Source organism: Tiliqua scincoides, chromosome 1 (assembly GCF_035046505.1).
Source record: "Tiliqua scincoides isolate rTilSci1 chromosome 1, rTilSci1.hap2, whole genome shotgun sequence".
Lineage (NCBI taxonomy): Eukaryota > Metazoa > Chordata > Lepidosauria > Squamata > Scincidae > Tiliqua > Tiliqua scincoides.
This window is the reverse complement of record NC_089821.1, coordinates 82,685,357-82,709,697: the sequence shown is the minus strand read 5'-3', so window position 1 is coordinate 82,709,697 and position 24,341 is coordinate 82,685,357. Positions and strand designations below refer to the sequence as shown.

General features: G+C 44.1%; 1 pseudogene; it reads right to left on the bottom strand.

Moving 5' to 3' along the window:
* Positions 1-1,130: 1,130 nt before the first annotated feature.
* LOC136637195 (5S ribosomal RNA) lies at positions 1,131-1,250 on the bottom strand (annotated as a pseudogene).
* Positions 1,251-24,341: the final 23,091 nt, after the last annotated feature.

The following is a 24,341-nucleotide window of genomic DNA, read 5'->3' as shown; positions in this document are numbered from 1 at the left end:
TTCAGTTCCTCTGACAGCAGAGAGTTTTAAAGCAATCACTTGTTCCACTCTACGTTTGTTCGGGTGACTTTGGTAATAATTTATTGCAAACAGTAGTTAAATATTTGAAAGGATGCCAGCAACGTGTTAGCTCTTGTTTTGATCATCGGCACTGAAATAAGATAAGGAAAACATATTTTAGAGAACCATTTGTTTTGCTTGAATTCTACAGAGATAAGCAGAGATTTGTCATTTGCTATGGGAGCTCTGCTTCATGGGCAATCCTACTCCTTAAACATACAAGCACATTATCTGACCAACTTCCTTAGAAAAGTGTTTGATTTTTCTTCCCAAACAGAGGTAACACCTGGGACAGCGCAGATGTCCCTGATCTGGTTCAGAACTGAGCTTGGCAACCCAAACTCCCAACTTCATAACTTAGAAGACTGCCCTATTTATTCTAAGCCAAATTCCAAGTCCAGTTAGGAACATGTTGCACCCCTAGTTGGAATCATAATGGATTCCTCTCCTCCCCCCACCTACAAACCTCCAAGATGCCACCCATATGTCTCCCTCCAAATGCCTACCACTTACTCATTGACTGCTCCAACAGCATCTGAAGTAAAATGAAATAAGATTAGAAAACTAATCTCTCCCCCTTCTTCTACTAGCAGCCCACAAGCCAGGTTTGAGGAGCACTGGGGAATGGAGATTTCCCACTGCTACTGACATCTCAAAATCTGAGCCGTAGAAGACCTTTTGGGGCTGTTGTGAGCTGCTGAAATCTGTGTTTCTGAACTGGGAAATAAGAATGTTGGGAGTACTGCTAGAGTAGACTTTAAATACTTGATAAAGACCAATATTGTTAGTAGGCTATGAAACTAGCTTTGTAGCGGGAGTTTTATTTCTGTTCCTGATATCTAAAATCACTGAACTGTAGATAGCAAAGATCATACCTAAAACCTTGTTCAATTCAAACATATGCCTTGTCACTAAACTATGAGCACCTTCCTTTATGCAACTCACAATATTTTGTTATTAGCTTTTATATCAGAACCCAAGTCAATGTTTACCAGAATACCCATTTAAGACTCTTCAGTGAAGTTGGTGGTGGTGGTTGGCAACCTTCAGTCTCAAAAGACTATGGTATAAACCTACAGCACCCGGTATTCCCAGGCAGTCTCCCATCCAAGTACTAACCAGGCCTGACCCTGCTTAGCTTCTGAGATCAGACAAGATCAGGAATGTGCAGGGTAACAGTTGCTGTTAAGTTGCATCAGTCAGATCTAAGGCTACATGTCAATGTTCAATTAACCACACTTACAATCCAATCCTATACAGCAGGGGTCTCCAAAACCCGGCCCGGGGGCCAGATGCGACCCACAGCAAGTCTCTTTCCGACCCGCGGCCAACCTCTTGTCCCCTGAAAGCCTCTGGCCCCCTCAACTGAACATGACCAGAACTGTGCTCTGATTGTGTCTGGAGGGTGTTCTAAGGGCCAGAGAGGTTGAATGAATGAGCCCATTCATTCATTTATTCACATATCTAAGTTCCATCTCTAATTTATTTATATAAATTTTATATTTAATTTTTTTTTCGGCCCTCAAAACCGTGCCAGACATTTGATGCGGCCCTATGGCCAAAAAGTTTGGAGACCCCTGCTATAGAGGGTCTGTGGCAGCAAATCTCCCAATCTGCTGTCATAAGTCTTCTAAAGGCCGCACAACTGATGTGCCACTAGAGCACACATCAGAGCCACTGCCGGAAATGGCCCAGGGCTCTGTGTGCCCTTCACACATGGACCCAGCTGCCGTCAGAGCAGGTAAGGTGCTAGCAGGGACAGATCATGGGCAGTTTGGGGATAGTTTGGGGGCTGGGGGTTGAATTCCAGTGGCAGCAGTTTGCATCAGGATGCTATCTCTGATTTTCCAGCCCAACCAGCCTCTGTCACTCCTTGGACTTATGCCAGCAAAATAGTTGAGGTGGGTCTGAGGAGAACTATCAGTGACTAGGTAGCCTACTGGAAGGTAAGTAGGAAAAAAAAATTTCTTTTCCCAGGCTGTCTGGGTTGCCCCCACAACAATTGCATGCAACATGAGCTCCATTAACACCTCTGCATGGTGGAAGAATGTGGGGGGGGGGCGCGCGGAGGTAGAATTGGGCTCTTAATCTTGGCTACTTTACTTGAGCACATCTGTAGGTAGTCAAGCACACTTAACTCCCCACGTTCCATTCTATACAAGTATTCTGACGTCACCTACTATGTCGTGGTTACAAGAACCCCACCTTGCAGTTGGCATAAGCTACTGTGCTGAAACTAATGGCAATCCTCCCTCCCAAATCACACTGATCTTTACAGAGCTGGATTGCAAATCTTTGTCTCCCAGCATCCAAGCCACTCCTGTGCTGATCGAAATGCAGGCTCAAATGTTGTCTTCATCGCTGTACTGTTCAAATTCCCCAGTCATGCCTCGTATCAGTTTACTGAGTTATCCACCCTCACCTACAGACCGTTTACTTCACTTCATTACTCCCTGGCCAAAATATCTTCTGAAGGCTGTCATGACAGATTTATATTCTGAGCATCAGACAGGAATGAAGTTCTCTGCTTTTCCTTTGCCTATACTACATAAACATGTCCACTGTAGCATGTGCAGGGCTTTTCTAACCCAGCTTGTGTACAACATTCCTTGCTGGAGGGCTAAGGCTACATAGTCAAACACCCCCAGCGAGACAGACTGTGTGTGAAGGGGAAAACAGCTCCCCACCTTTCCCAAAGATGTGTAGAATAGTTTAATGTGGCTGGAACTGTGAAAGGCAAGGTCATTAAAAAAACAAAACAAGCAGACTTCACAATAACATACTGTAACTGATTTTACTGTCAGGGTATCTTGTTCTCCAGATGAGATTTCATTTACCAATATAGGTTTGCTATGTACAGAGAATGTTACAGTGCATAAACTCTTCAGTGTTGGATAGAAGTGTATCCAAGGTACTGATTAACCTCTGCTTATGTATTCAAAAGACAAGGTAAAGTCCAACCAAGTTCACTAGTTAAGGTGTTCATACTCTTATGGCCTACAATGTTTGTGTACAATCCCAGGAATCAGATACACATTCAGGACAAGATTATGACTAGATGGACCTGTATCACAGTCAACCCAAACTAGAGATGAACTAGAGTCACAATAAATATACAGAATTCAATATGGATTAGAGTCCAGCATGCGGTTGACAGGTCTTGTTGATATCAGAATGCATCTGCCTAGAGATAGGCTCACATACTTTGGGGTTCTCATACTGTGGCCTATGGAATGTTGGGATAATGGAGACAAGATGTAGTGAAAGCCAGTAGCTTAGATGACTTGAAAATGGACTAGATAGATTCACAGAAGACAGATATTCCAAAAAAAGCCCTCCATCTGCAGAACAGTATAGCCCTGATGGCCAGATGCTGGGGGCGTACAGAAGATGGCCAACATCACCTTCATGCCCAGTTTGTGATCTTCCCAGAAACGTGTGGCTGGCCAGTTACAGGTAGAGTGCTGCACAAAAAAACCCATTGCTCTGACCCTAAAAAGTAACTTTTAGGATCATTATGAATCCCATTGGGTGAATGACCTTCTTCTGTGCATCACTGGTCATTAATCCCAACCTGTTTTTCCAAGTCCTATCATCATTTTGTTATTTGGAGTCAAGAGGAAGCCCATCTACAGAGTGACCTGAATTGGGGAGGGGGTAGGGAATTTTCAGGCATCTCACTGTCACTTTCCACAACTGTAATGAAGCAAAATATTCCTGGAAAGCATAAATAAATATGAGAAAACCACTGAAAATCATAAGTCACCTTAAAACAATTCTGACCTTCATTCTGAAGCACTCAGAAACTGCACGATGGGGTTTGGGGACCTGCAGATGAAGAAATTCACAGGTACCAAGCCCATGGATAACACAAGCCACCTGTAATTAGAAAAGATTTATTAAAAACCTATTATTTATAGAGAAGATTTGGGGTTTGCTGTTTTTGCCGACAGCTGCAGGCGGTCTGTTGGCCCTCTCTGGTGGTCAATGGCAGACTGCTCACTCAGTGAGACACTGGAAGTGATCAGGAGCTTTTTTTTTTTTTCCTGAGACCTCGCGGACCACTTCTCAGGGTCCCCAGACCATGGGTTGGGAACCAGTGACCTGGATGGACTTTCCATTGAAAGAAAACCTTAGAAGCTCTGTAGGACACAGAAGGCAGTGTCCTACCTTTTTAAGGGTCAAGTCCAAAAGACCATGTGGTTTTACTCTTGCAACAGGGTTGGTCTTAGAGCTTGGCCAAGTCATACACAGACCAAGAACCAATGCCCATCAGTGGGCCTACCTGGCCAGGCCAACAACTGAAATCAGCACTAACAACCGTGGGGAGAATCACAGGTGAAAGTGACCCTAGACAGCACAGTGACCCCACTGTGATCCCAGTTGTGCCACCTCAAGGACCTCCTGCACCCGCTACCTCTGAGGGGTTCTGAGGGCTGCATGCAGCCTCTGACGATTGGGAAACTAGATTCTACACAGCAGAAAAATCACAATAAGAACAACTGCTCTATCTGAGCAAAAGATTGAGATTTCCAGGAAGCAAAATATTGCATTTTTAAATGCTTACAAAATATCATATATCCGCAAAAGGGATTGTTATGTGCAACAAAGAAGAAGCAAACAATCCTCACAAAACCTTCTGTACTTGTTCTTGCAAAAAGGCCTTTACAGTGGCAGTTTGGTCCTATATGCAAATTATAGTGAATTCTATATGGAGATCTATAAGGACACATCCATATTCTGTTTACAGGAAAGAGCAGAAAAAGTGTAGTCTACTTTTTCAGGATATGTGTCACTGATGGCAACCTGGAACCAGATTTAAGGCCACCTTTTCATTTTGTTGTGGGGATGTCAATTCCCAAGGACAAACTAACCTTTGCATAGAAATGATCCAAGCTTCATAAGATTGAAACAACAAACATTTTGGCCTTTGAACCTTAGAATACTGGCTGAGTTTGAATGAAAAGCCTAGAAGGTATGCCACACCTATCACGCACAGTATCCCATTACTCCTAGGCCATCCAAATGGGGAAATATAAATAGAACTGTCCATGCATTCTCAAGTGTTCCTGTTTGATAGTATAAGTTAACTCACAGTTGCATAAGCCAAGGGTCTCTAAACTTTTCAGCTAGAGGGCCGCATCAAATATCGCACAGTGTCGAGGGCCGGAAAAAAAATTAAATATAAAATTTGAATAAATACATTACAGATGGAACTTAGATGAATAAATAAATGAATGAACAGGCTCAAATGTCCAGGATTTCTCCAAGCTCCAACACAGCCCAAGAATAAAGCACACACTTAAATGGACTTACATTCCCCCATCCCTGAAGCACTGAGTGTCTGCATGAAGCGTACAACTCTGGTGTGACACGATAATTATTTCACAGCCTTAGGCCCAAATCCTAACCAACTTCCCAGCATTTGCATAGGGACAATCCCCTGGGGGCTGGGGATTAGAATAGGCCCTCAGTTTGGCTGTACTTGTTTTAAGAGGCGACTAAACAGCCACCAGGTAGATGGGACTCGTCAGCCTGGGAAGGTAGCTCATCTGAGAGAAGGAAAACTCTGATCCCAAACCTCCACTGCCTTGTGGCTACATCCAGTTATGGAAAAGGCTTCAGGAGTCAACCTCGAGGCAAAATCCGGAGCCGGAGTCCCTGAGGCAGTTTGTGGCTGAACACAGTCACGTTCTGGCAACTCCTGCGACGCTGCTGGAACCAACCGTATTGGCCTCTGCCTTTCCACTGGACCATTTCAGTGACGTGGAGAGGGGGGATTTGCTGCATGGGTAACAGCCTATCCTCCATACCTACTTTACCCAGGCTTCGGGCACTGGAGAGGACACTCTGTTCTAGAACCACAATTCAGAGCGTGACACCATAGTCTTCCGAGACTGAAGGATGCCAATGGGACATGTGCTGCATCCTGCAGTTGGGTGGTACTCACAGAGGTCTCCTCAAAGTAAGGGAATGCTTGTTCCTTTACCTCAGAGTTGCATTGCTTTTATGTCGGTACTGGAAAGTAGGTTAGGATTGCGCCCTTAGTTTCTTTATCTAAGGAACCAGGAGGATCTCGGCAGGGCATATGCAGCACAGTTGCTGCCAAGGGCAAGGAGAGAGGACTTTTCAAATATATATTTCAGAGGCACAGTCGTTAAATCCTGAGGATTAAGTAGTTGAAGGCTTCTACAGGAAAATGATCAGGATGGAAGGTGAGAGACCTTTCTCTTATTAAGTATTACAGTTCAGCTTGTCAGTCTGGTATTTGAGAGGAGTGGGGTCAGGTGAGTGATGCTGGATAAATCACAGCCATTTGAGATATCGCTTTGCTCTCCAACAGCGTTTGAATTTCTTGCACAAAACAGCTCCTCTTTTCTTGCTCGGAGTGAAATCCTTCATTCGGGGCTGTTCCTGAAGGATGTTCTGCAGCTCAGTGTGGATGTTCCCAGATCTACATTCCCCAAACATTGCTTCAATTGTATGGCTTGGGAATTCCCAAGCCATTCCTCCCCCTCCCCCAAAAAACTCCTGTACACAGGACATCTGCTTTTACTATTTGGTTAGTGTGGTGTTGGGGTTAGAAAAGGAAGGAGTGAGCCAATTGGCCCCAGAGGATTGATTACACTTGATACATTGGATGTCTGATTTTTGTGTCCCTTGTTCTTATTTGTTCACAGCCAGTATGTCAAGATGCAGTGCAGCTGTTTGTCTTTTTTTAAAATTTTTAATCCATCATGAAATAAAGTTAATCTTGGCAGAGAGGAGAGGAGATGGGTCAATGTTGAAGTATATCCTGTAAAAACCTTTTTGTACAGAGTTCTGTTTCAAAGCCTTAGCAATGGGAAGACTTGGGATTGGAGGGGTTTTCTTTACAAAAATGTACCAAGGTAGAAAATGCTTTGAAGCATTCATGAGTTCTAGCTGCAATCTCTTTTCTTACCCAGCTGGATCAAGTTCATATGAAAATATGCAAAGTTTCAGAAATCAAAAGCATGCCATCCTTTTCAAATTCAAGCTTACCCAGGTTTCATGCATACAGTATGTCCTAATCCCTTACAAGCATACTTTTGGAACTGTCTATGCAGAACAAATGTCCCAGCTAGCCCTATGGGGCTACTTGGATCCAACAATTTCGGGGTGCAAATCCTGAAGGATGTTCTGCAGCTGTGTAAGTCTGCAGCTATGTAAGCTGTGTAAATCCGAGCAGCCTGTGTAAGTCTGATTGGGCTAGGGACAGGAGGTTAGGATTTGCCCTGCACTACTGTGACCATTCCCACCCCCTTCTCGGGCCCACCCAATCCACTTCCCGGCCCACCCTCTCCAAAAATGTTCCTCCCCACCTCTGTTCCACCCTCCCACCACCTCTCGCATCCCCTGCGCTGCCCTGCCTCGGCCTCTGCTAACTTACCCTGTCTGGGCATGGATCTGGGTCTGTAGGCCAGCACAGGCTTCTGCACCAGCCCAGCTATCTAAACATGCTTTATGGCACATTCACAACACTCCTTGGCTGGCGCAGGGGGTCTGTACCAGCACAACAAGCACTGTGCATTGCAGTCAAAGGGCCCAATCCTATCCAACTTTCCAGCACTGATGCAGCTATGCCAATGGGGCTTGCACTGCATCCAGTGGTGAAGGGGTAGTCACTGAGGTCTCCTCAAGATACGGGAATATTTGTTCCCTTACCTGGGGGGCTACATCGCAGCTGCATCAGCACTGGAAAGTTGGATAGGATTGGACCCTCATTGTCTCTGGTTCTGATACTAGTAGCTTTCAAAATATTTTACAGGTGTTATTTTAGGTCCTTACACTGGAAAACTGGTACCTATTTCTCTTTTTTCAAATATTGCTAAGTTCAGGGTTGACATCAGCATGGACCAAGTTGAGCACTGAGGGCTCCCCAGGAGGCCAAAGAATCCAGTTAGCCAATCCTCGAAGTCACCCCCCCCCCCAATGTAGGAAGCAGGGCATGAGTTGCTCAACTGAGCAATTCACATCATTGCTGCCTTCTCCTGCCCTCCTCATCCACAACTGGGCATTGACAGAGGCACCTCAGAGCCTCTGAGGGAGACATTCATGGATGGAGAAGGCAAGAAGGGAGCATGCTTGGGCACCCCTCCCTCAGTTCACTGGAGCATTGAGGAAGGGTCTTCCTCTGATTGCTTCTTTCCGGGTTTCCTGGTGCATTGAAGGAGAGACGCACTTTGCACTGAACGTGCTCCTCCTTCCTGATTCCTTGAACCAACTGGGGAAACAGAAAGGAGTGATCTCAGAGGGGAAAGTGTCTTCCAAGTTCGCTCCTTTCTGTTTCCACAGGCTTTTGGGGAAACAGTAGGGAGTGGTGTTGGATTGCTCTTTGGGGTGGGATATGCATATACACATGTAAAGGTCAGAGAGGCAGAATCAGTCTTGGCTGAAAGCTGTTCCAGTCCGGTGCCAACATTTACTCACTGACTGCTGCTTTGTTACTTCAATTTCAGGTGTGGTCAATAGGGTTCCAATCAGTGTAACTTTATTGATGTAACTAACTATGCCAGCTTCAACCTGCTATGATAAATACTGACGCCAGCTAGTTTAGGACAGGGGTGTCAAACCCGTTTCATACAGTGGGCTGAATAGCATTCATGATGCCTGCTGAGGGCCAGAAGTGACGTAATTAAGCAGGACGTGACATCATTAAGCAGTTCATGACCAGAAATAAGCACTTCTCACTTAGGTACACATTAGCTGCAAATGACAGAAGAGAAAATATTTAAATCTTGATCACGTTTTCAAGACATGGGAGAGCCCAATTATCATGCAGGCCACACTTCCAGCAGTGATACCTCAGCATAGCTCATCAACTGATGGTTGTACTGATGGTGGTACTAGGAGATCTGAGGGCCAGATAAAGAGGTTCCTTGAGCCACATCTGACCCCCAGGCCTTATGTTTGACACCCCTGGTTTAAGATAATAAAATCATCATCTCACCAGTCTTTCTTTGGGGCATATTTCACAGCATTCCTCTGGCACCTGAGCTGTTTTTGCAAAAGAGAGCAAGGCAAGTTTGTTTACTACATTTTTATTCTGCCTTTCTCCCCTAATGGACCTCAGGCAGATTACAGAAATGAATAAAAAATACAGAGACATAAAAACACAATTAAAACAAATTAAAACGAACATTAAAACCCTTCCCAATGAGTTTTTAACTCCCATGTTTAACACAAACACTGGAAGTTTATTCCTACAAAGTACAACAATGAATTATATATTTATACAACAATGAATTTTTATGGGCGCAATCCTGAGTGCAATCTCACACAGGAGGGTCACAAACATGCCATAAGGCACATTTGCACCTCCTCAAGAGTTGGGCTGGGCTGGCACAGGGGCGTCAGCGCGCAGAGTTCAGCCTCCTGGCCCACCTGTTCCAGCGCCAGAAAGGATTGAGCTGCACATCTATATGGAAAACAGAAATGGTATTCCTGGTTCTTCCACAACATTTCTAGGACAAGCAGGACAAAAATCATTGGGTTCAATGCCATCTAGAATGGAGAGCAAAGAGCCAAGATGAAGACGTCTTCTGTATAGCAAAAAAAAAAAATACTGTGCAGGAGGAAACAGAAATGTACAACCTTGTAAGTGGAAGGAGAAGAAGCCCAGAAACAGCTGAGCCTGCAAGACTAGCTGTCAACCAGATACAGACCAAAAACCACAGAAGAAAATAATTTCCCAATAATTCTTTTTGAAGATGGGCTCAAAGTAAATTCTCCGGATCTGTTCTTTCATTCTCAATCTCACACACATGTGCTGGCATATTATATGTACCATTCCTGGCCATTGTTTCAGCAGTTTACAGGCCCACTGATGTCCCTGGGTCAGGCTGGCTTTAGGGATTGGCTAGGTGGGACAGGGACCTTGAGCCCGCACCATTTCTGAGGCCCTCTTGCTGGGCTGACCCCTGAACCCTCAGTACTGGTGCTGTGGTAGTGCCCATTGCTGCATCAAGGGCAGAGAGAGAGAGAGAGAGAGAGAGAGAGAGAGAGAGAGAGAGAGAGAGAGCGAGCGCTGTGGTGGCCCAGTGCCAAACTTTGCCCCCATGCCCCCCAGCGACCTGGCACCAGAACTGCCTAAAATGCCTTCTTTCCCCCTCTAAGTAAATGGCTGCCATACTTTGCTATGAGTAATGGAAGAACTCTGTATTTAAGAAAATATTGGAATGAAAGAAAAGTGTCCGTACCTGAGTGACTGGTAGTAGTGATCTCATAATGATATGCAAAGTGTACACTGTGTGATACATTGTGGCCTTCCCAAGCATTCCCTGAAATATAAGGACACTGTCATTCCCACCCAGCCACCCACCCGGCATTATTATTAACATTGTGCTATTCAACAATAAAATTTTTGCAGTTACTTTAGTAGGAAAATGCTGAAAAAGAGCTGAGGTGGACAAACATTAAATTTAGTTGCTAAAATTCAGTGCAATTTCTATGGTCCACTCCTAACTGTGCCCCCCCCCCAAGCAGGCATGCCAATGGAGTGCATCTTCATCCTAGGGTGGGGTGGGGTCGCTAGAGAGGTCACCTCAGTGCGAGTGAACTTTTGTTCACTATGGGTCTCCTTAGTCCTGTGCCAACTATCTTTAACAGTCCCACCTTGTGATAAAAAAAAAAGTTCACAGTGGTTTACGGGTGAAGTCAAATAACTAAGGGCCCAATCCTGAAGAATGCATGCCAGCTCACCACTAGCGCGCACAGTTGCAAGTGTGCCATAAGGCATGCCTGTAACTGTTAGCGCCGGCCCAGCGCTGGAGCTGGCTCAACATGAGCCCTTGCTGGGCCAGTGCCCGTCAGAGGCGCTCACATGGAGAGCTCGCACAGAGTGCCAGGCAGTGGAGAGGTGAATGGGGGTGATGGGGAGAGGCGGATGAAGATGTTCTGGGGCAGGGGGAGGGCAGGACCACCGCCCGACATGGAACTCCTTTACTCTGCGCTGGCAAACTCGCCAGTACAGAGTTGAGTAGTCCCATTGCGGGACTACTTTTCTTACTCGAGGAAAGGGAACAAATGTTCCTTCCCCTGAGCAGGCATCAGGAGCCGCCACTGACTTCCCGAATGTCCAGAGGATTCTGTGGCAGCCATTTTGGCGCTGTCTCAGCCCTATGCACCGGATAGCTCAGGATTGGGCTGTAAATGTCTCCCTGTCCCAAAACGGCTCACTAGCTAAAAAAAATAAACATTTCACCACTGTTTCGACTCCTTTATACAGTGTATGTATTTAAGCTCAAATGGGAACTCTAAAGGTTTTCATGAGCACAGCTATATGTACACAATACTACTATTATTTATTGTTTTGATTTCTTTTTTATGTTATTTTTTGTTTTTATATTTGTACATTTTTGTCAGCTGCCTTGGGCATGCACAGTGTGGGGGAGAGATGGGGTAGAAATGCACTAAATAGATAAATAATACCGTTGTGACTACCTATATTTATGAGATATTTATGAGATATGAAGGATTGTCAGCTTGCGTGGGAGGAAACTGGAGGCCAGAATGTGATACCAGATCATAAAAGGATCCATCTGAAATGTTGTGATTCTTGATAGACAGAACCTTCTTCAATTGTAAAAATCCCTATAGGGATTTAGTATAGACTGCCTGTGTAAACCGCCTTGAAATAAAGTCTGAGGAGAAATCTGATGACCATGAAAGGCGGTATATAAATACCTGTATTATTATTATTATTACATGCATTCAAGCATCTAAGCAAAGTAAACCCATGACATTTCAAGAAAGTAATGAATCCAAAGTCATGTTAGCATATATTGCGAAACAATAAGCAATGAGAAAATTTTCAATATGGATTTAATCAGAGCAAACGCTTTGTACTCAACTTCCCATAAATCAACTCTGCAACATTTATGAAGGCTTAAGTTCTTTTCACCCAAAATGAAGACATTTAAACCCAGCTTTGTTGGCTGTTCAGTTTAGTTCTTGGCATAGCATAGTACCATTTCCAGTGTTCTTGTTTACTTTGACCAGGACAGGATGTCACTAATTTTCCAGTTTAACTCTATTCACATATTGCATTCATGTGCATACAATCTGGGTGCAGTTTACAGGATTGTTGATTGATGCATGCATATGATATTTACAAGTTATGTTCCACTTACATACAGCAACATACTACATTCATACTCTACATCAGCGATTTTCAAACTTTTTTAATATCACAGCACACTGACAGTACTAAAACTGTCAAGGCACACCATCAGTCTTTTGACAATTAACAAGGCACACCATGCTGTTGGAGGAGGGCTCACATCTCCATATGGCCCTACTAATAAATGACCCTCCCCCAAACTCCAGTAGCACACCTGCAGACCATTCGCGGAACACCAGTGTGCCACGGCACAGTGGTTGAAAACAGCTGCTCTACATTTTCAAAGTGTCCAGGCCACTAGGATCGCTAGGGGGTGCGGGCTGCACCGGGTGACACGCCGGGGGGGGTGACGCGCCCTGGGGAGGACGTGCTAACATCACAGTTTTAGGAGCTACCATGTCATGCCACACACCATTGGATGTGGAATGTCCAGTGGAATGCAATGCAAAAAACAGAATTGAAATAGCTCCTTTCCTTCAAAAGTTATGGCCAAAAAACCCAAAGGAAAAAATGCATGGAGCCCTATGGAAAGTGAAAGTGAGCCTTATTGCACGTTTACTAGCAAGTAGGTGTACTTGCCATAGTCCTTCGGAAAGGGCTGGCTGAGAGGAATCCAACGACAGCATAATGGTCACAATCCAATGAGTGCAGCTCCTAAAAACACAAAAGGGAGAAGGAGGTCCCTGCCTCCCTCTCAGCTGCATCTATTGAGCCAGAAACAAAGCCACGTGGCGGAGTTTACTCACAGGTAGGCAAACTTGCCTTAGTCCGTTGGAAAGGGCAGGCAGAGAGGACTCCAAGGACATCAGAATGGTCCTGATCCAATGAATGCAGGCCCCAAAACACCTGAGAAGGAGGTCCCTCTCTCCCTCCTGCAGTCTATTGAGCTCTATGGAAAGCAAACTCAGTCACGTGGTCATGTTTACTCATGAGTAGGCAGACTTGCCTTTTGGTCAGGTCAGGCAAAGGGGAATGAGAGGCCACTAGAAGGATGCCAATCCGATGGAACTGGAGCACAACAAATGCTCCAGAAGGCAACCTCCCCCCCCCCCCCCCACTAAGAAGGACAAAGAAAAGAAGATTCAGCTGGGGAAAGTTTTCTATTTTGTACTTGCAAAACCAGGTGGGCCCTTATCTTGATATGCTTGAAATAGAAGAACTTTAAACTGGGCACTGGGTAGGACTGGAAATCTCACTGATTCTTTTTTTTTTTTTTGGGGGGGGGGGGATGTTATTGCAGGCAGACTACAGAGTAAGCTCCATTGACCACTATGGGACTTACCATACTTCAGAGTAGACATGCATAGGATCCCATAGGTCCCATTCTATGGACCCATTTAGAATGACATTCTAAATCCAATGGGTCCATAGAATGTCATTCTAAAAAGTATGTCCCAGTACTAAAAGTTTGAGAACTGCTGCAATAAGGTGTTAGTAAGTTGACACAGGGTGTGTGTGTGGGTGTGACTCTACAAGTTTGCAAAATCACTAAAATCAGAGTTTGGAGGAATAATACCATCATGTTATACATCAATCAATGCAGAATTTTATGCAGAATGTAATGAAACAAACCACATTGAAATATCTGTGTTCTATCAAAAGGTACAGCCAAAAAACCATTGGGGGCGGGGCAATGGTACATCACCATGCCCACCACCTGGGGCGTTGCCCCACCAACTGCATGGGGTGACACGCAGGCCTCCCGCACTGGGTGACACGAATCCTAGTGACACCACTGATCCAGGGTCCACACCTACTTCTAAAATGAATGAATGTATGGTCAAGCCTTAGTCAGAGTTGCCAGACAACCATTTTTAATCTGGTCATTTTTAATTGTCATTTTAACCTTCACAAAGCAATTTGTGGTCTTCTTTAAATCAGGGCTCTGCAACATTCTTTCATTTAGCGCGGATCACTCTTCGCAGTACCCCCTTTCAAGATACCACTTCTGCAAGGATCATTGCCTCCAGAGATTAGTGCTCCCTCCAAAGATGTCCTTGAGAGAGAAGGACAGATGTTGCTGCCTTGTGATCTTTCCTCTAGGCTTTGCAACCTCCTTGTCCAATCCATGCTTGTTTCGAGGACCCAGGGCACCACATGGCCACACTTTGCTGCCAATGCACCATTGTCCCAGGCATCACCAGAACCTGTGGTGTCAGACCAGGTACAGCCATCTCATGCTGTAGGTTTTCAGGTATCTCTTTCTCAACTGCTTTCTAGCATGAAAATGTCTTTCCAGTTGCCTCCGTTAAAAAGATCTGTGAACATTGCTGTCAGCTGGGTACAATAGATAGACCTTGTTTGAATCTAGTTGTCCATGTTTTTTATTTCAATAATTAAGCACAGTCTGGGAAAACATTTTGCCATTATCCAATAAAACACTCTTCCAGGCAGTGTCAGCAGTTTTAAAAAGAAAAACAGATAGTGCATTGTCATCTTGATGAAATTAATAGGGAAGAAATATGAAATTTCCACCTTTAGCCACACACTTCTTTGGTATTTTGGAATCACATCTGAGCGCTGGCCTGAATAGTTTCCCATCTCTTTTCCCAGTCACTGACATGCATTATATAAGGCACTGCATAGACTGAAGACAAAACAATTGCTGCATAAGGAAATGAAGGCAGGCTGCAGTAAATACTCCTATGCCAATTGCCATATGGGGGGGAGGGAGACTTGATAAAGTGTCTCTGATCTTCTTTAATGTCAGAAGGACCCCCCCCCAATAGTTTTAGTTGTGTGTGCACTTTTTTCAAAGAAACTAAACTGCGCTTTACAACTTTCACCAAAGTTGATGGCAAAATGCCTAGAGAATATTGCTAGCAGCTTGTTCTCCTGTGACACCCACCCTTCATCTGGATGTAATATCTCAATATTGCTCGAGAAGATTGAATTTTATTTAGGCTTTAAGCATGATAATAAAAAGGCAACACAAATACTTCAATGGCAGGAACTTTGTCAATTAAAGGAGTCAAGTTTATAGGGAGGCTGCAGAACGGCTGACTTTATCTCATGCAGCAAAAAAAAAAAATGAATGCTACTGCTTATCAACAAAATGGAGAGGTCATCCAAAGAATATTTAATTTGCTTTTGTAAGATTTATGCCCAAAGCTTATCCTAGGCAGGCCTGCAAGGTGCAGGGCCACTGACACAGCTTCTGCCGAATCCATGGGCCAGCTGGGGACCAGGCCAGTCAGGAGAAGTGAGTAATGAACACTTTTGCTTACTTCCTGCAACCCTCCATGGTCCCTTATGGGCCTACTCGGATCTAGGCCAGCTGTTTTGCTGGAGTAGATCTGTTAGGCTGTATCCAGGATGGGACAGGGGCTCAGAATCCCACAGGCATTGATGCTGCAATGCACCCCCTCCCACCCTGGCCTGGCCCAACCCCCACCCCCCAATCAGCCCCCCACTGCAAACACTTCTGTCAATGGCCAGTCTGTGTGGTGCCACTGTTGGTGCAGGACCTCCTGGCCTTTGCACCTGCACAGGGTGACCAGAAGCCCTTTTCTTCCAGGACATGTCCTCTTTTTTAGCCTTGTGTCCTGAAAAATAACTTAAATGTCCTCCTTTTCCCTGTGAGCCACGTAGCCTCCTTGTAATTAATAAATTATATGTAATATAGTTTTAAATTCAATAATCAGTAATATAGTGTTTAAATTAACCACATGAAATCAATATGCAAGTGTTTTTAGCTTTTATATTGTCATGTCATATATTTTTCTTGGATGTCCTACATTTTGGGGTGCCTTGTCCTCTTCTGCAGTTATGACATCTGGTCACCCTGCACCAGCAGCCACTCTCCACAGACTATCAGAGAGCTGGCCAAGACAGCGGATTTAGCGGTATGCTGGCATACCTCAGGACCTGCCAGCCTAAATCACAGTTAGGGTTGGGCCATTAAAAAAAAGAAAAAGAAAAACAATACAACATGCTTCTTTAATGCTGGAAACAATGATCCATTTGCAAAAGAATGGATGCCATATGTCATCATGTCTAGTTGACTTTTCCTCATGAATCATACGGAACCCCAAGATGAGGATAACAAAGTTATTATATAATTTTATGCCAATAGTAAATGTATGAATCAAGATTCACACACACACACACACACACACACACACACACTCACACACACACACTCACACCCCCCCCCCCAAAGTATTACATTTCTAGAAATTTCAGGTGGCAAACTTCCATATTGCTCTAAAGCAGCAATTTTCAACCAGTGTGCCGCAGCACACTGGTGTGCCCCGAGTGGTCCACAGGTGAGCTGTGTGAGTTTGTCCAATTTATTTATGGATTTAAAAAAATCATATGTTAATAGGGCCATTGAGGGATGTGAACCCCCTCTCCTGCAGCATGTCTTTTCATGCCTTGTCTTTTCATGCCTTGTCAATTATCAAAAGATTGATGGTCTGCCTTGACAATTTTAGGGCCTTGTCAGTGTGCCATAAGATGAAAAAGATTGAAAATCGCTGCTCTAAAGCATGATTATACAACATAAGCAAAAAATTCAGTCATCCCTGGAGACTCCAGTAATGGAACTTGATGAGACATGACTTCTATTTGGTTCGTCTTTGTTTCTCTCTGCATCCGACCACGGCTTCTCCTCTTGCATTTTCTTCAGCTGAATTATGCTGAAACTGACCAAGATGCTTCTCTCCACAGGAAATTTCCAACATGGCCCATTCATCCTGTTCCTATTTGTGATCACCAAAGTTCTGATGTCCTGGTGAGTTGGGAATCGTGTTCCGGCAGCAGGAGGCTTTTATCTCCCTGCCATCTGGCTGTTTCTTGTACCACAAGCTAGCAAACAGGAGTGGGCAACTTCACCAACCTCTAGTCTCTGTTTTACAAAGGGCGTTTAGGCACTGTGGAAGAGCTGAGATAAAGAGCTGTGAGCCTTTACAGAGACAGGATGGGGCACACCCCTGCCTTCAGGGAAAACCTGGAGGTGATTGGGCAGAGCCTGGGGGCAGTCATGCACTCCCTTAGCATGGCACCCTTGGCATGTGCCCATCAGGCTCTGCCCAGGATATGTCTCTAAGAACATCTACATTTGTTCACGCTGCAAATTTGTGAAATTCCCTAAGCTACAACTGAAATAATCCCAAAGTCAAATTCTGCATGATTTTTAGCCATGTTAGAACTGAGCCTCAGGTTCTCAAACACTTTCAGCATCATTTTCAGTAGCAAGTTATCCCAGCATAGCCCTTCAGGATAGTAGCCCAGGGAGTGCATAGTTCCATAGCTCAGGTCACCTCACAATCCCAGGGTTAAGAAATTAGCACACTTCCTTTAACTGATGATAGAGCCGGTTAGTCGCGCACAAAATCAGCTTCAAATTGTGGTTGAACCAAGAGAACCTAGTACTATAAATAAAACTCGAGATAGAGATTGGAGTCCCTAAACCCAAGTCTCATGTATGTTTTATGCCAGTGAACAAGAAATTCAACTCTTCTTGCTCTGAGGAGACCCATAACATACAAAATGTAGGGGGGGAAAACACTGGTAGAGAAATCTTATGGTTGGGGATCCAATGATATGTTCCAACCTGTGTGTATAATCATAGGGTGGTACTGTTTTGTGGCTGACAGTTTATTTTTCCATTTGGATCTAAGAGAATTGGAATACAATGTAGTCCCATCCCCCCCCCCCCCAAGAATTTAAATTTTGCTGAGCAAACATTTCAGGAAATGACCCATAAAAGAGGAGAGGAGACAAGGTTTTCCAGTCTCTTATTAGATATTACTTAAGGGATATTTTGGGGAAAATCCATATTTTATAAGCAGTTCTACCTCCCACAGTACTTACTAAAAGGATTTATATGCAATCCTCTTAATTGGTGCAGGCCCTGCTGGGAAGAGGAATGTGCCAACACATTCTTCATTCTGATTAGACTCCAAGGAATATATTGTGTTGTGAGACAATTACTTTTATTTTGTGAATTGCTTGAACAATGAACAATGTGCAGTGTTTTTCTTTTTCTCCACCGCTGCATTGAGGTGGAGAGAGAGCGGGGTGGGGGGAAAGACAAGCAGCACAAAATGTATGCAAATAAATACTGAATCACACCTGTAAGCTATTGTGAATATAAACCCACAGCCATCAGGCTTGCCAGCCAAACACATATTTCACAATTAAGTGAGCAATTACCCATTCTTTATCCATTGAAATGGGATGCACTAAATCTATTCCCTGGCTATCAGCCCATTTAAAGAGCAGGTCATCCATCTGGGTACTGATTAAGTGGATTGTGCTGTAGGTGGTGGGTGGAGTGGAATACTTTGCATCTCTCCTCTGAGGTGCTGAGTGTCCTTATCTTGATGTGTCCATGATGGGAGATAAAAGCTCTCAGCACCTTGCAGATACTTCTTGGTCTCTTCCCAAGGAGTTTCCACTTACAGTTCCAACTCTACAGTCAAAAACAATGTATACAACTATGTAGAAAGCCATATCACAACAGTGCTACGTTCAGTCTATATTACTGCACAGATGTGTACATTATCAAAGCTAAATATTAGATTTTGATTTGATTTTGGGTGGTTGTGAGCTGGGATCAGTGGCATAGCTAATGATCATGTAACCCGGTGCCAAGCTCAAAATGATGCCCCAGAAGTGATGTCATAACCAGAAGTGACATAACACCACAGCTTTTTAAAAAGTGAAAACTGGGAGGCTCCCACCTCCTCCCACCAGCATCTCTCCACCCACTTGCTCCACTGCCTCCCTCCAGTAAGTGGTATAGCTAAGGTATCTACCTGCTACCCAGGGTCAAAGAAGATTTTGTAGGCACCCCTGCATGATAAAATCAAATTTAATTAAGTAAATAAATAAAAAGTTATTGGTTCCATACTGTATCATAATAACATCTCATTGGCACTCAGAACAATCACTCTCATAGGTCGGTTTGGAGTTAAGCAAATCCACTTTTTGTTCCACAAGACAGTTGTGTTTTTGCATTCTGGTTAATTGGCCATAACTTTTGATAGAATATAGATATTCCAGTATGGTTTATTTCATTGCACTCAGCATTAAATTACCTTTCCAATGATATATAACATGATGGTATTATTCTTACATACCAAGATTTTCACAATTGACTGACTTTTCACAATTTTGGTCACTAGTGTCAAGCTCAGCTTGTAGCCCCCCTAAAACTTGATGCCTGGTGCAACTGCTATCCCCTACTCTCCCTTAGCTATGCCACTGGCTGGGATTGGTTCATTTGCTGCTCTTTGGACTAATATGAATTCTCTCTTTTTGTTTTAGGGCACAATCCTATCCTGCGCTGGAACAGGCAAGCCAGGAGGCTTGCGCTGTATCCCGCGCAGGATAGGGTCCATAAGCAGCTTAGTCAGAGGCACAGGGAAACTTTTCCTCTTACCCCTGAGTAAGGGGTGCTGGCCCCAATGGGTCTCCTCAGACTTGTGCCACCTCTGGAGGTGGCACAAGTCCGAGGAGAGTGGAGTGGCTTCAAGCCGCTCTGTTCTCCCCAGGAATGGGATTTGGGATCCAGCATAACTGGATCTGGATCCCAAAACTGCTGGATCCCAGCTCCGCCTCCCTCTTCCTGCCCACCCACCCCCATTGCTGCCTACTGCCCACCATGCCCCTGCTCAGGAACACCTTCCTCCCTCCCGCCCTTCCTCCCTCCTCCCTGCCTGCCTCATGCCTACCTTTCATCCTTGCATTGGCCCATCCGAGCTGACGCAAGGCAATGGGAGAAAGCCAGCATAGAGGCTTCCGTCAGCCTCCGCAGGCTGGTGCTTCTGGGAGCGCCGGCCTGGCTTCCTCCCAAGGAGGCGCAAATGTGCCTTTACAGCATGTTTGCAACCCTCCCAGGCCGGTCCAAGGGACTTGGGTTAGCCTAATTCAATGTTAGAATTGCACCCTTAGACATGTATATTCCACCTTTCCAGCCAAACAGATGCCAAGGCAGCTAGCAAAATTCAGAACAATTAAAAATAAAAACCAGTGAAAACTCACTAAAACAGGATAATGAGCATACTATAAAGTAACAGAAGATAAAAACCAGGAAAGCAGAAGCACTATAAAGACATTGTAAGCCACTGATAGATTAAAGGCCTGACATAGAAATATGGCTTCATTTGGTGAGGAAGCCCATCAAAGAGGATGAGTTATACCTCTCCAGGGAAGGAGTTCCAAAGCTTTGGCAAGATCACAGAAAAGGAGTTATGTGGAATGAGTAACTACTAATTATTGAGTGGGTATTCAAATGAAAAGAACAAACAGCATCCAGTCAAGTTCAAGGGCACCTGACTAGCAGCCCAATCCTATCCACTATCCCCCTGTCGATTCAGTGGTGCCAAAACAGCTACATCCCAAATAGCTGGTGCACGTGTGCATGGACCAGCACTGGGTCAAGGAAGTCTCATCCTCTTGGGTCTCATCCACCCATATCCTGCCCCAACCCCCATTTCCTTGAAGCTCCCACAAAAGATCAACTCCATTTAGATAGATAGATAGATAGATAGATAGATAGATAGATAGATAGATAGATAGATAGATAGATAGATAGATAGATAGATAGATAGATAGATAGATAAGACCTTTATTGGCATACATAACAAACACAAACACAACCACACAACAAAGAGAACAACTCCATTTGGAAAATGTTTACTGCAATGTTTACTTACAGATAATGCAAGACCTATAGAATCACACCATCATGTGCCTATCTGAAGGAAAGACAATAAATTTGAGCAACCAATTGGCAATTCAGTGAAGGGAAATGGGGGTGCTGATGCCCTGCGATGTATTAGTGGGTTGCTCACTTTCCAATAAAAGTAAACAGGAAATGATAGCTGAAACTTATGAAACTACACTCAGAACCTATACTGTACAGAGAGTTGTCCTAAGAACTCTCTATTTTTATCAGCGGTATTGGTTGTACCTCTCTGGGACAATGTTGTGATTGATAGTATTCAGGGCCAATTGCAACTTATCTTGCCTGAAAATGGATAGTGCGTCAATGGACAGTGGTGGTGTAGTTTTTCATTAAACAAAATGGAAAAGTGATTTCATAATTCTTTCTGTCTTAGGTTGCTTTAGAAGAATTTGAGACAGTTAAAAATTGCAGGGATTTTAAACCATATGTGTGAGAGTGAAAAAAAAAAAAAACAAGGGTTTGTGTTTTTCCTATTTTTAATATGAGCCAGATGAAACAAAAAGATTGTTTCCTTCCAAACTATAGGTCAAGTACCTCTATAGGCTTTAAGATGACTCTGTAAGTTATCATGTTATCTTTCTTTCTTGACAGTGTACCATTATGTGGTGTATCATTTCAGCATTTACTATCTTTCATGTCCTTTTATCTTCATGCTTGGATTTCTTTTAAAATTCCACTCCATACATTTGGTTTCATTACATAAGTCTGGCTTTTACAAAACAGATTCAAAAAAAAAAAATTGTTCTTCATTTTCTTCCGTTTCATATTTGCCAGTACTGGCCTGAAACAGTATATTTGCTTTGTTGCTTTTATCATGAGAGATTAAACACAATGCAGTAAATGAAGTATAAAAAGAATCCAGGTTGAAAGAATGAGAAAATATAGCATATCCTGGTGAAGTTGGCTTTCATTATATTCCATGGAGTAAGACAGCAGGGTGGCAGGAGAGACAGAATAACTCTTTGGCGTGAAGTGGTTTGAGTTTAGGATAGTTCCAAAAAGACCCGAGTTCAAATCCCCATTTTGTCATGATTTTCACTGGTTGATCTTGGGCCAGTCACTGCCACCCAGTCTAATCTGACCTACATCGCAGGTGTGTTGTAAGGTTCAGTGGAATGGAATGGAATGGAAGAAAGGAAGGAAGTAAGGAACAGCCTGAGCTCCTGAGAAAGGACAAGCTAGTAATAATAGTGAACAGTCATTTCATGAAATGATCCTCAAGACCCCCAATAGAGTAATATTGTATCCTTGTTCTTGGTAATTGTTTTATCTTAACACAAAGCTTCATTAAAATAAATGTGTGATACAAAAAGGGTTCCCTGAGTTGATACTGCGAATCTGGTGTTAAATTATTTATTTAACATCTGGCAAATATTAGTCAAGCTGTTGCTCAGATAAATTGAATCAAAGAAGACCCATGCCAGGAGAAAAGGAAAAAGAATAGAATTGCTTGATGCTCTATCAAAAATGTTTCACAAAGACCGTTGCTTTCCCCTTCTCTTCCTGCACGGGTGCAAGGAGGAGCCGTGTAGACCGGGAACCAAATGCATCTGCTTCCCCTCAGCCGAAGTATGAAGCTATCAAAGCTGTTTTAAGGATTTCATTTAATCTCATACACAAATTCTATGAAAAAAACCTGACAGTAACATGAGATCTTCCATAAATTCTCCTTCTTTATTCCACTCCTCCTCCCCACCCCACTTCAAATGCATCTTTCCAGACAATTCATTTTATTTTCTCCCACATATCAAGGATCATACTGGCTTTTCTTTGAGAAAAGAAAATAATTAAGCCATCCATAAAAGATTTGGCTGGTTAGGAACATAGCACCATATAGAGTTACCTCAGGAGTGAGGGGGCAAGAGACCAATGAGAAGCATTAAAGGAACTTGAAACACTGAGTTCAGCAGTCTGGGGAATAACAGAAAAAAGGGATGTTGTTTGGGTAGAGTCAAGGGGCAAAGATACCCTGTCAGTGGCGACATTACAAATAGAACTGCAAGCGTACCTTAAATAAATGCAGATCTGCTAGATTTCCTTGAAACAATCAATGGCTAATTAAATTAGAATGGAGCAAGGAGAATTCATAAAATATTCTTCGGCTTCTTTTCGTCTAGATTCTGGGATTACACACTGTTCTTTGGGAACTTTAGGAAGATTAATCTCTATACTAAGCCCCAACAAAAACAGGCTACTCTAGTCTACTCTGTGGACAGAATGGGTTCAAAGAGGACTCTCTAAGGTCCAAAGAATCGGCACCATTCAAAGAATACATTTAATTTTTTTTTTTTACTTATTTGGCAATATAATACTTTACCTTACAGTCCTTACGCCGCACCTCCCATGAACACACAAAACAAGTGATTTGGAATAAAATTGGGCACAATTTATTGAGCAAAGCTAATCATAAATCTTAAAAACTCAGCAGCAAATCCCAGTAGCAGAACTAGACGGGATGCAAGGCATGAAGTTTTGCATAGCGCTTTGCTGCAGCATGCAGGTGGCCCCTTCCCCCTTCAGAGCCGTCCCAGGCATTGCCTCCATTTTGCTCTAGCAGCCTGGACTGGCTCCAAAGGGGAACCACTTTGCATGCAGTGGTGAAGCTTCATGCAAAACTTCATGCTTTGTGCCCCTCCAGCTATGCAATTGATGGGTCCTGTCTTCAGTGCCCCCCCCCTTCAGTGCAGGCATCTAAGCTAAAGATACCAAGCCAATGCATGCTGAATAAGGAAGAGGTGAACCATCACATCAACTCTGCTCCAACTCTGAAAGTGTTGCCAGAGTCCAAGGATTCGGCCACCCTTGGTGGGGCAAGGCAAGAATGGCTGCACCACCAGATAGGAGTGGGAGCAGCACCCCACTTTGTTTCCAAATGATCCTACAATATGTGTAGGTATCTTGTGGAGGTATCTCTGTTGGGCAACCTAATCCTATTGGGATGCCCTGCTGCTGTTGTAAGGCAGCTGTACAGTATGCTCCAGCAGTGCACGCTGCAGAGCACTGACAGGAAGGCAGAGCCTTCTCACATGTTCATTGCCATGCTCACTGCCCAGTGGAGCAAGTAACCCAGTGCAGGTGGCAGGAGGAGGTGGGAGAGGGTAGAACAGGGCAGGGAGGGGGCAAAACTGGGAAGGAGTGTGGAGGAATGGGGCAAGGAGGCTATGGGAGGGGGTGGATCTAGAGGCGATGGAGTACACCAGATCCTATCCTCCTTATCTGCAGCCTCCCTGCACTCTTTTTCTCCTTGGACATCTGCCACCGAAATTGCTGGTTTAAGTCCAAGGAGATCCTTTGTGGGGCAGAGGCTTACAGAGGGGAAAGAGGATTTCCCCTTTCCCTTCCAAAGCCTCCTGTTCTATCACCACCACCACTGGATACAGCACATGCCTTTTTGATGTGGCTGCACTGGAGGTTTAGGAAGGATAGGATTGGGTCAAAAAA